The sequence below is a fragment of the Propithecus coquereli genome, unplaced genomic scaffold, assembly GCF_000956105.1.
Source record: "Propithecus coquereli isolate 6110/MARCELLA unplaced genomic scaffold, Pcoq_1.0 Scaffold122, whole genome shotgun sequence".
Classification (NCBI taxonomy): domain Eukaryota; kingdom Metazoa; phylum Chordata; class Mammalia; order Primates; family Indriidae; genus Propithecus; species Propithecus coquereli.
In genome coordinates, this window is record NW_012136303.1 from 496,598 (window position 1) to 506,788 (window position 10,191).

The 10,191-nt window shown below is 50.8% G+C and overlaps 1 protein-coding gene across 5 annotated transcripts in view; it reads right to left on the bottom strand.

The window, feature by feature from the left end:
- EPB41L1 (erythrocyte membrane protein band 4.1-like 1) overlaps nt 1–10,191 on the bottom strand; it is a 127,020-nt gene that overhangs the window by 66,896 nt on the left and 49,933 nt on the right. Inside the window, exon 1 of one of the 5 annotated variants that reach the window (XM_012637694.1) lies at nt 512–670. The exons of the other annotated variants lie outside the window; for them this stretch is intronic. The gene's annotated coding sequence lies outside the window, so the exon portion shown is untranslated. Of the gene's footprint in view, nt 1–511; nt 671–10,191 lie in introns of those variants that run through there. 5 annotated transcript variants of the gene reach the window in all.

Below are 10,191 nucleotides of genomic sequence, written 5' to 3' on the forward strand. Positions count from 1 at the left end.
CACAGAGGTCCTAGGGCTAAGGTCCAAGACCCCAGCTCTAATAGACTTAGAAGGGAGGTGGAAGGGAAGCAAGCCCAGAAGGGTCTGTAACCAGAGGGTGAGGATGAGAGCAAGAGCTCGCCAGCATCCCAACCTCCAGCCAAGAGCTCAGAATGCAGCATCTGAACGCGGAGAAATCCAGAGAGCCCCTGGCCTCCAGAGGCAGCAGCAAGAGTGGTATCGGAGAACAGAGTGAGCCACCCCCGGGGGAGCCCAGCACCCACTAACTGTTCATCCTACAGCAGGACAAGCCCACTGTCTCGCCTTCTCTTTCTCCAGGCCTTGGGGGAGGCTGCAGACCTGGGAGGTGGGGAGAAACAGCAAGGCCGAGTCCCCCACACTGGCCAGGGGGCCAACAGCCTGCAAACTCAGTTCCAGATCTCGCCCCATTGCTCCCCCAGGACTAGAGGCTGGGCCTAGATGTTACGAGCCCCCGGCCCCCAGTACCACCTGATCTCCCACACGTGCCTACCTGGGCCTGGGGGTCCCCATCTCTGGCAGGCTGGGCGAGGGGCGGCCCCCTCGGCTCCTCTGGCGGGCAGGCCGCGGGGCGGGGCGGCGCGCGGGGTCGCGGCGGGCTCTGCGGAGCAGCCTGTTCAGCGACACCCCCGCCCGCTGATGGATGCCGACTGCAGCAGCGGCGGCGACGGCGGCTCGGCGTGCGCCGGGGGCTGGGCACCGTGCCCACAGCCCCGGGCCTGGCGCCCGACGCGCGGCCAGCCCCCGCCCCCGCCCCGGCCTCAGCGCCCAGCCCAGGGGCGGCCGCCACTCGAGCCTGCCTCCTCGCTCGCGGCGGCCCTGCCCCTGCCTCCGCCTCCTCTCTGCTTGGCTCCCTCTTCCCCCTCCCTCTCGCTCTCAGGCTCCCAGGCCACCTCCTCCTGGTCCCTGCCCCACGGGCAGTTCCCAGGACCGCGGGACTGTACAGCAAGAGGTAACTCTTGTGCTTCGGCGACCCTCACCCTGGTCCCGGCCAGCCCCTCTTGAGGGGCTCAGCAGCGAGAGAGGGTGGGAGAGGAGAGAAGGGGGAAGGATCCCTGACTCAGAAGGGGTGACTCAGCCTCAGTGGGCCTCCCATCCCACCCCAGCCGGATCCCCTCACCTCCCCTGCAGCATGGCTCAGGGCAGAACCTCCCTGGGACTCAGCGTTCCTCCCCCATGAGGGAGGAGGTATTGAGACTGTCTCCTGGGAATCCTCTGCGCCTCTGAGTGTTTCTTGGAGTGTACGTGTACATTTGTCCATATGTGCATTGGTGCCGATGGCAGTTAAGTGTAACAGTGGGCACAAAGACCTATTGAGGACTGGGCCTGTGTGCTGACGTATTTGCTGTGTGTATGAGCACATGCTGAGTGTGCACCCGGGCTCCAGGAAGGGTGGAGGTGGCCAAGGGGTCTGTGGCAGAGGTTGTGGCTCAAAACCAAGCTAAGCCCTGCTCCTCTTCCCAAGCAGCACTGTTAAAACTCAAAACACAGGCCGGGTGTGGTGGCTCACGCCTGTAATCCTAGCACTCTGGGAGGCCGAGGCGGGCGGATTGTTTGAGCTCAGGAGTTCGAGACCAGCCTGAGCAAGAGCGAGACCCCGTCTCTACTAAAAATAGAAAGAAATTAATCAGACAACTAAAAATATATAGAAAAAAAAATTAGCCGGGCATGGTGGCACATGCCTGTAGTCCCAGCTACTTGGGAGGCTGAGGCAGAAGGATTGCTTGAGCCCAGGAATTTGAGGTTGCTGTGAGCTAGGCTGATGCCATGGCACTCTAGCCAGGGCAAAAGAGTGAGACTCTGTCTCAAAAAAAAAAAAAAAAAAAAACCTCAAAACACCGGTCCCAACCACTGCGGAGCCTCCACCTCACTCAATCCAAAGGCAGGGACCTGGAACAGCAGAGGACTCTGGGAGGCAGAGAGCCTGGGCTCCAGTCCAGCTCTGCTAGTGTCTCGGCAAGTACCCTTGGGCAAGTTGCTCCCATGCTCTGGGCTTCAGTTTACATGAAAGACGAAAGGGTTGCATGAACCTATCTCTAGGGTCCCCAGGTCATGGGGAAGGCCTAGAGAATGGTGGGTAACCCACAAAATGATCTCCAAATATCTCTGCCCATGGGTCCACTATAGCCCATATGACCACTACCCCCTAACCATGCCCCCAAGCATACCCATCTATTCTTTCATTCTTCAAATCATTCCTCAGTACCTACTATGTGCTGGCCGCTGTTCTCCACCGCACTGGGAAGCACAGAAGCCCCAGGCTGGGAAGCAGCCAGATATGAGCCCAGCCACCCATCCTCCCATGGTGCAATTCCCTCAGTATCAACCTCACAAGTGAGTTATGCATCTCTACTCTGCTTGTCACACACTATACAGACAACCACCTCCCTCCCTCTACCCCTCCCTCTCCATCATGGTGACTTTCCACCCAAAGTCCTAACACCCACCCTAGGGCCTCCACAGAATGAGGCTATGCCCTCTTCACAGCACCTCTTAGAGAACACACAATAGCAACTGTATTCCTTGGCCCTACCTCCAAACCAAGCCTTTTCCAAGTTAAGCATGACAAACTCCTTCACCAGGTGTCCCAAGACACAGCTTCCAGTGCCATCACTCTCTCTGCTCACTAGGTTCAGGAGTAGACAAAAGCAGAAAGCCAAATGAAGCCAGTTCCTCCCAGCCCTAGAGAACATGCCCATCTTCCAGACAGGAGGCAGGAAACAGACAAATCAGCCCAAGCCAATTTACAGAAGGACCAGAGTCCTGCTGGGTGTACTTCCTTACAGATCCTCTCCTTTGCCTTTGGACTTCTCATTCCCTGGGGCCTCCCAAATCCAGTTCTTCCCAGGAGCTCCCCAGGGAGCCCCATGTAGGCCCTCAGGGATGTGGCCTTGGGCAGGTCACTTTGCCTCAGGAGGTGCTCTGTTTGAGTTCAGTTCACCACACATTTATTCAAATGAATAAGTGAAAGGACCAGTAAAACTCAGGAGTCATCGTTTCAAATGCACATCAGCTAATGGATTCTTGACTGCCTGCCTTCAAGTATTTTGATTCCAAATCAACTGGCAGCCTCCTCTTCAGGCTGGCCTTCCCAGCCATGGGCTCCTGTGGGCAGGAGGCTCCTGGCTGCATAGCCAAGGGCCTCTTCATTCCTCCTTCCCCCAGGCAGAGGCCCTCCCCACTCCTCCACTGGGGCAGGGCCACTTTCCCACCCTCCTTAGCCAGATGGAGCCTCTAACTTTCCCAGGAGAATCCAGGCTACACTGCAAAGACCAAGGCAGGATGTTCCCAGACATCATTCTGGATTTATACCCAAAGGGCCCGATTCACTTAGGGTCAATGAGACCACACGGAAAATTAGGCCTCTTCTATTATCATTTCTATTATTATTATTTTTCACTAACATGTCTATTAGTACTTTCCAGTTTGCAAACTACTTTCATGTGTCATCTTCACAGCATCTTATGAGATAATATCATCCTTCATCATATAAATAGGCAGGCTGAGGCCCAGAGTGGTGAGTGACTTGTCCAAGGTCACACTTTGCACAATAACACTGGCTCTCTGGACTAGACACTTTCCACTTTACCCAACAATAACGTTTCTAGAAAAACCCAGCTCGGGGGAAGGGGAGGACACTCTCTGAAGAACACATGACATGGCCCCTATAGGCATCAGCTGAAATTACTAATCCAGTTACTTGGCTATTTTCATTCCCCATGCAGGGAAACTGAGGCATAGGGACAGTATTCAACCCAGGACCAAGCCCTCATGGAGAAATGCCAGGGCCCAGGTGAAGAAAGAGGAGCCCACCCCACAAAGAAGGGCCCTTCAGTTAATTTAGCTGTGAATTCTGCTTCTAACCCTAGCTCTACAACTTCTTTCTGTATTACTTGGGCAGGTTATTGGACCCCTCTGAGCCTCAGTTTTCTCACCTGTAAAATGGGAGAATCTCTCCCTGCCTGCATCAGTCACTAGGCTCCTATGATGGGAGGTCAGCAAATGCTGGCAGAAAGGAAGGGACAGGACCCCTCATCCCCTCTCTGCTCTGCCTAGGAGGTAGGAGAAATTCTTTCCTCTTAAATTTTAACTGTAGGGAACTTGATGGTGCTAAAGTCCAGGACACAGGAAAGCCAGGATGAGGATGGAAGTGATTTGCTCCACTGGCCAGGAAGGCAAAGCGCACAGTGTCAGCCACAGCCCTCCAAGGTCGCTGGGGGCAGAGACTCAACCGAACATTTCAGGCAGGGCCCCTCCCACCACCTTTTATATTTCCAAGGAGGAAACCAACGCCCTGAGGAAAGCAGCTATTTGTCAAGGTCTCCCACAGGCGGTCAGTGATCTCCTGACTCCCAGCCACCAGGGGTCCTTGACTCCTGAGTGGGCAGGGTGAGGTGGGGACTTCTCCCAGCCCAAGGACTTCATCTTTCATTCAGCAAGCAGTGAGCCAGGCTCTGGGCACCGGGGAAAGCAGGAGGAATTGGATATAGTCTCTGCCCTTGAATTCACAATCACTTTGGTGGGGGCATATAAACCAGCACATCAGAGGGTACTAGATTAATCACCACCATTTTCTGAACACCTCCTGTGTGCCTTCTCTAGACACACGTTCGTTTCTTTAACCCTTGAAACAATTCTCTGGCACTGAAATTATTAATCCCTTTCACAGCTGAAGTAACTGAGGCTCAGAGGGGTTAGTGACTTCCTGAAGTTCACCCAGCTTATAAATGTCAGGGCCAGGTTGTGAATGCCAGATCTGTCTGATGCCAAACCCTCAGTTTCAACCCTTATAAACTTCTCCCTGCCTCTAGGACTGTGCTAACCAATATGGTATTGGTTAGCACATGTGGCTAATGAACACCTGAAATGTGGCTTGTGCAAACTGAAATGTGCTGTAATTGTAAAATATACACTGGATTTTGAAGATTTAGTACCAAAAAGCAAGAATTTAATATATCTCATTAATAATTTTTATATTGAAATGATATTATGGATTGGGTTAAATAAAATAAATCATTTCGATAATTTCATCTGTTTCTTTTTGCTTTTTTCTAATGTGGCTACTAGTAGAAAGTTCAGAATTACACATGTGGCTCACCCAAGTGGCTCATATTTCTTTTGGTCAGCACAGGTTTAGATACCCTGAGGTTGTAACTTAGCCCATGGGGATCAGAAAAGGCTTCCTGGAGGAGAGGACACCTAAGCCAAGCTGGGTTAAAGGTGACATCATGGGAAGGAGGGTATTCCAGGGCAAGAGAGCTGCAGTGCATCTGGCTCAGGCTCCAGAGAATAGCAGGGCTTGGTGAGCTGAGCTGTAGCCCCAGACCACTAAGAGCTGGGCCAGAGAGGAGCTATCAGAACCAAACTTTCCAGAGCAGCATAACCCACTGGCCTGGGAAGTGCTATCTGACTTGGCGGTTCCCTTTGATGGTGGCACTCTGTGGAAGGCACCGCAGGGCAGCTGTGTCTGGGTGGCGGGAGTAGACAGAATGGACAGGCAGCAGTGCCCACCTTGCAGGGATTCCAGTGGCTTGGACAACTGACCACCAGCTTACCAGCTTTGGCTAAAAACAATCCTAGTCTCCACTGAGCACATTAAGAGGTGCTGGTCCCACTCTGCTTCCTCCATGGAAGAACCTCTGGTGGCTCACCATTCTCTGATGAAGCAATTCAAACACCTCGGCCTGACTCTCAAGACCTTGCACAGCCTGGTCTTACCTGGCTCTTACTCTCAGATTCCACATGATAAGCTTTGTCAAAGTGACCGGTTCCAGGTTCCCAAGGCACAGCAGCTCTGTCCTGCCCCTCTGCTTTTGCACGTGTTCTTTCCTCTGCCTGGGAGACCCTCTTCCCCTTTCCCATGGTCCTTCTTCTAGGCACTCTCCAGGAAGTCCTTCCTGATCCCTTTCTCTCTGCAACAATCCTTCTGGCCAGAAACAATCTCTTGGCCTCTCCCTCTGCCTCCTGTAATTCTGCTCTCAAGTTCAGGGTTGTGTGACTTGCCGAAGTGTTTTAAACTTCCACTGCACTACGAGCTTTAGGGCAAGGGCCACTTTTCATCCTTCAGCCCATGAGGGCCTAGCTCAGTGTCCAGTTCATAATATGTGCGCGATGTTTGTTCCTTGGGCCATCTCACTCCCACAGCCAGACACCAGGGAGCAAGTGGGAGTCAGGAGTTCACCCAGGGTGCCAGGACACTTCTGAGGCTGGGTTCTGCAACCCAGACTCTACCTTGGCTACATTTCTTAATGTAGCCTCATGCTTCTGCTGCCCCCTGGGAAATCAGCCCTCCCCTAGAAGGTTTGAGAGCCACATTCCTGGGACCTGAACATGAAAAATCTGGCCACATACCCACTGGATACAGATGTCCACCCAGCCTCCCACTGGGTGCCTGAAGTGTCAGCTGAGGTTTGCATCATCACAGTATCATTAATTCCTTGCAGTTGGAGGAGAGCTTGGAGAGTGTCATACAGAGGCTGGGAGCAGTGAGAGGCAATAGGAAAAAGCTGTATGTGTGTCTGTGGTCCCGGGTACCAGAAGGTCCTGCAGCATCACCGTCGATTAACATCACCCTTACAGACAGTATTTGAATCCCCACTTACGTGTTGGCACTGTGCCTAGCAATTTGCCTACATTTTCAGTTTTTTTTTTCTTTTTCCTTTTCTACCTTCGAGTCTTTGTGGGAAGACATTTTCAGTTTTAAATCTCTTACTTCCCTGTAAGGTAGAAATTATATATCCACCTTGATTTTACAGGGGAGGAAACTGAAATTAAGTCACTAGTCCAAGGTCACACTGCTAGTAGGTGGAGGAGCTAGGATTTAACCCCAGTCAGGCATGCCTGACTCCAGAGGCTGTGTTTGTTCTATCATTAATCCTGTACATACTAGGCTTAACACAAATTTACTGTGGCTATGCTGACATGTCTTGTTACTGTCTGGGGGGTAGTTACAGAAGTACGCATAAACTTGTGATCTGTGCACTTTTCTGTGTTTCTGTTATAATGTCAATAAAGAAGTTTATTTTTAAAAAATGTTTTTGTCCCAGAGATGAATATATGCTAGAGATTTTCAGGGTATAAAATACTCTCAGGATTAAAGTCTGAAGCTAGAAAGCTGGGTTTTTTTTTTCTTTTCAACAGTCTTTCCATTTTAAACAGGGACTGTTCAGAAGACCCCATAAACCCCCAAGCCAGACCCAGCAGAATTCCACCTGCTGTCCGCTGCCCAGATCACAAACATTTGCCTGCACTCACATTCCCAGCCCAGGTGCCCACTCCACCCAGCCAGCACTCCACTCCCAAAAGCTGGCACTGCTCTGCAGTCTTTGCAACCCTCTCCTCACCCATCCATCTGCAGGGACCAGACGGCTAGACCAGCCGCTGCATCACCGGTTAATCCTCAACTTCACGAGGCAGCCAGGCAACGATGTCTGAATGTTCCCATCTCCTCGCACCAGGCCAGGCTGGGCAGAGAGTCATCCGTGTGTGTAAACACAGCCTTCTGCCTAGGCAGCTCCTGCCGGACTCCCCTTGCCAATTGGGCCCTCTGTGGCTTTTATCTCCCTGCCCAAAATAACCATTGGCTACAATGGTTCTCTGGGCATGAATCAGACTCTTGTGGGAGCCTGTGAACAGCGTGAGGACAGGGAAGATATGATACCCATATCTGTATCCCCAGTGCCCCAGTGCAAAGGTTTGTGGGATGTATCGAGCTCCTCTGTGTGCCTGGAGGGACCTGTGGCAGGAAGCAAGAGCTCACTATAAAAAACAGTCACACCCTCTGAAAGCTCACGGTTTAGTAAAAGAAATAAAATATCAACACCAGCCAACTGCAATGTGAGACAGAAAGCACTAAAGGTTGTAAGAAAAAGATAAATTGGGGTGTTCAGAAGAGAAAGAGATTAGAGGGGAACAGGTATCAAAGAAGGTTTCGAGGAAGAGGTAGCATCTAAGCTGAACATTAAAGGCAGGGCAGAACACTCTAGCCTGAGGAGAGCACATAAAACAAGGCACCGTGGTTAGAAAGTACAGGGTAGAATCAAGGAACTGGCTATAAATGGCCTGCAGCCTGGGATGCTGATGCTGAGGGTTAAAGTTGGGCTAGAAAGGCAGATGGTGCCAAGCAGAGCCTTGAACGACGAACCAAGTGGTTTCCTACACTGTCTAGCAACTAACCACATGTGACTATTTAAATTCAAATTTAATTGAATAAAATGTAAAGTTCATAGCCACGTGTGGTTAGTGGTTACCATATTGGACAGTGCAGATATGGAATATTTCATCACTGCAGACACTTCTACTGGACGGCAATGGTAGATAACTGCAGAGAATCCAGAGAACTTTGAGCAGAAAACATAATTAGAGCTGGGCTTTAGGAAGATTAATTTGTCCCTGGTGAAGAGCTGGTGACTGGAGGGTAGGAGAGGCCTGGAACCAGGGCAGGATAGCGCAATAATCCAGGTGAAATCAATAACCACTTCTCTTCCCCTTGTTTACCTCATCCTATCAGGAAGCAGAAGGATGGTTCTCAAAGTGTGGTCCCTGGAACAGCAGCATCGCCTGAAAACCAGTGACCTGAGTCAGAAACTATGGGGTTTGGAACAGCAACCTGTGCTTTCATCAGCCCTCCTGTGATTGTGCACGGTCAAGTTTCAGGTCTGCCAGCATAGAGGCTAAGAGGCCACACTTTGGCTCCAGGGTGACTCTGTACTCCAGAGTCACTGGACCTGGCTTCATATCCTGGCTCAGCTATTTACTAGATGTGCTTAATCTTTTTGTGCCTCAGTTTTCTCACCTGTAAAATGGGAGAATCTCTCCCTGCCTGCATCAGTCACTAGGCTCCTATGATGGGAGGTCAGCAAATGCTGGCAGAAAGGAAGGGACAGGACCCCTCATCCCCTCTCTGCTCTGCCTAGGAGGTAGGAGAAATTCTTTCCTCTTAAATTTTAACTGTAGGGAACTTGATGGTGCTAAAGTCCAGGACACAGGAAAGCCAGGATGAGGATGGAAGTGATTTGCTCCACTGGCCAGGAAGGCAAAGCGCACAGTGTCAGCCACAGCCCTCCAAGGTCGCTGGGGGCAGAGACTCAACCGAACATTTCAGGCAGGGCCCCTCCCACCACCTTTTATATTTCCAAGGAGGAAACCAACGCCCTGAGGAAAGCAGCTATTTGTCAAGGTCTCCCACAGGCGGTCAGTGATCTCCTGACTCCCAGCCACCAGGGGTCCTTGACTCCTGAGTGGGCAGGGTGAGGTGGGGACTTCTCCCAGCCCAAGGACTTCATCTTTCATTCAGCAAGCAGTGAGCCAGGCTCTGGGCACCGGGGAAAGCAGGAGGAATTGGATATAGTCTCTGCCCTTGAATTCACAATCACTTTGGTGGGGGCATATAAACCAGCACATCAGAGGGTACTAGATTAATCACCACCATTTTCTGAACACCTCCTGTGTGCCTTCTCTAGACACACGTTCGTTTCTTTAACCCTTGAAACAATTCTCTGGCACTGAAATTATTAATCCCTTTCACAGCTGAAGTAACTGAGGCTCAGAGGGGTTAGTGACTTCCTGAAGTTCACCCAGCTTATAAATGTCAGGGCCAGGTTGTGAATGCCAGATCTGTCTGATGCCAAACCCTCAGTTTCAACCCTTATAAACTTCTCCCTGCCTCTAGGACTGTGCTAACCAATATGGTATTGGTTAGCACATGTGGCTAATGAACACCTGAAATGTGGCTTGTGCAAACTGAAATGTGCTGTAATTGTAAAATATACACTGGATTTTGAAGATTTAGTACCAAAAAGCAAGAATTTAATATATCTCATTAATAATTTTTATATTGAAATGATATTATGGATTGGGTTAAATAAAATAAATCATTTCGATAATTTCATCTGTTTCTTTTTGCTTTTTTCTAATGTGGCTACTAGTAGAAAGTTCAGAATTACACATGTGGCTCACCCAAGTGGCTCATATTTCTTTTGGTCAGCACAGGTTTAGATACCCTGAGGTTGTAACTTAGCCCATGGGGATCAGAAAAGGCTTCCTGGAGGAGAGGACACCTAAGCCAAGCTGGGTTAAAGGTGACATCATGGGAAGGAGGGTATTCCAGGGCAAGAGAGCTGCAGTGCATCTGGCTCAGGCTCCAGAGAATAGCAGGGCTTGGTGAGCTGAGCT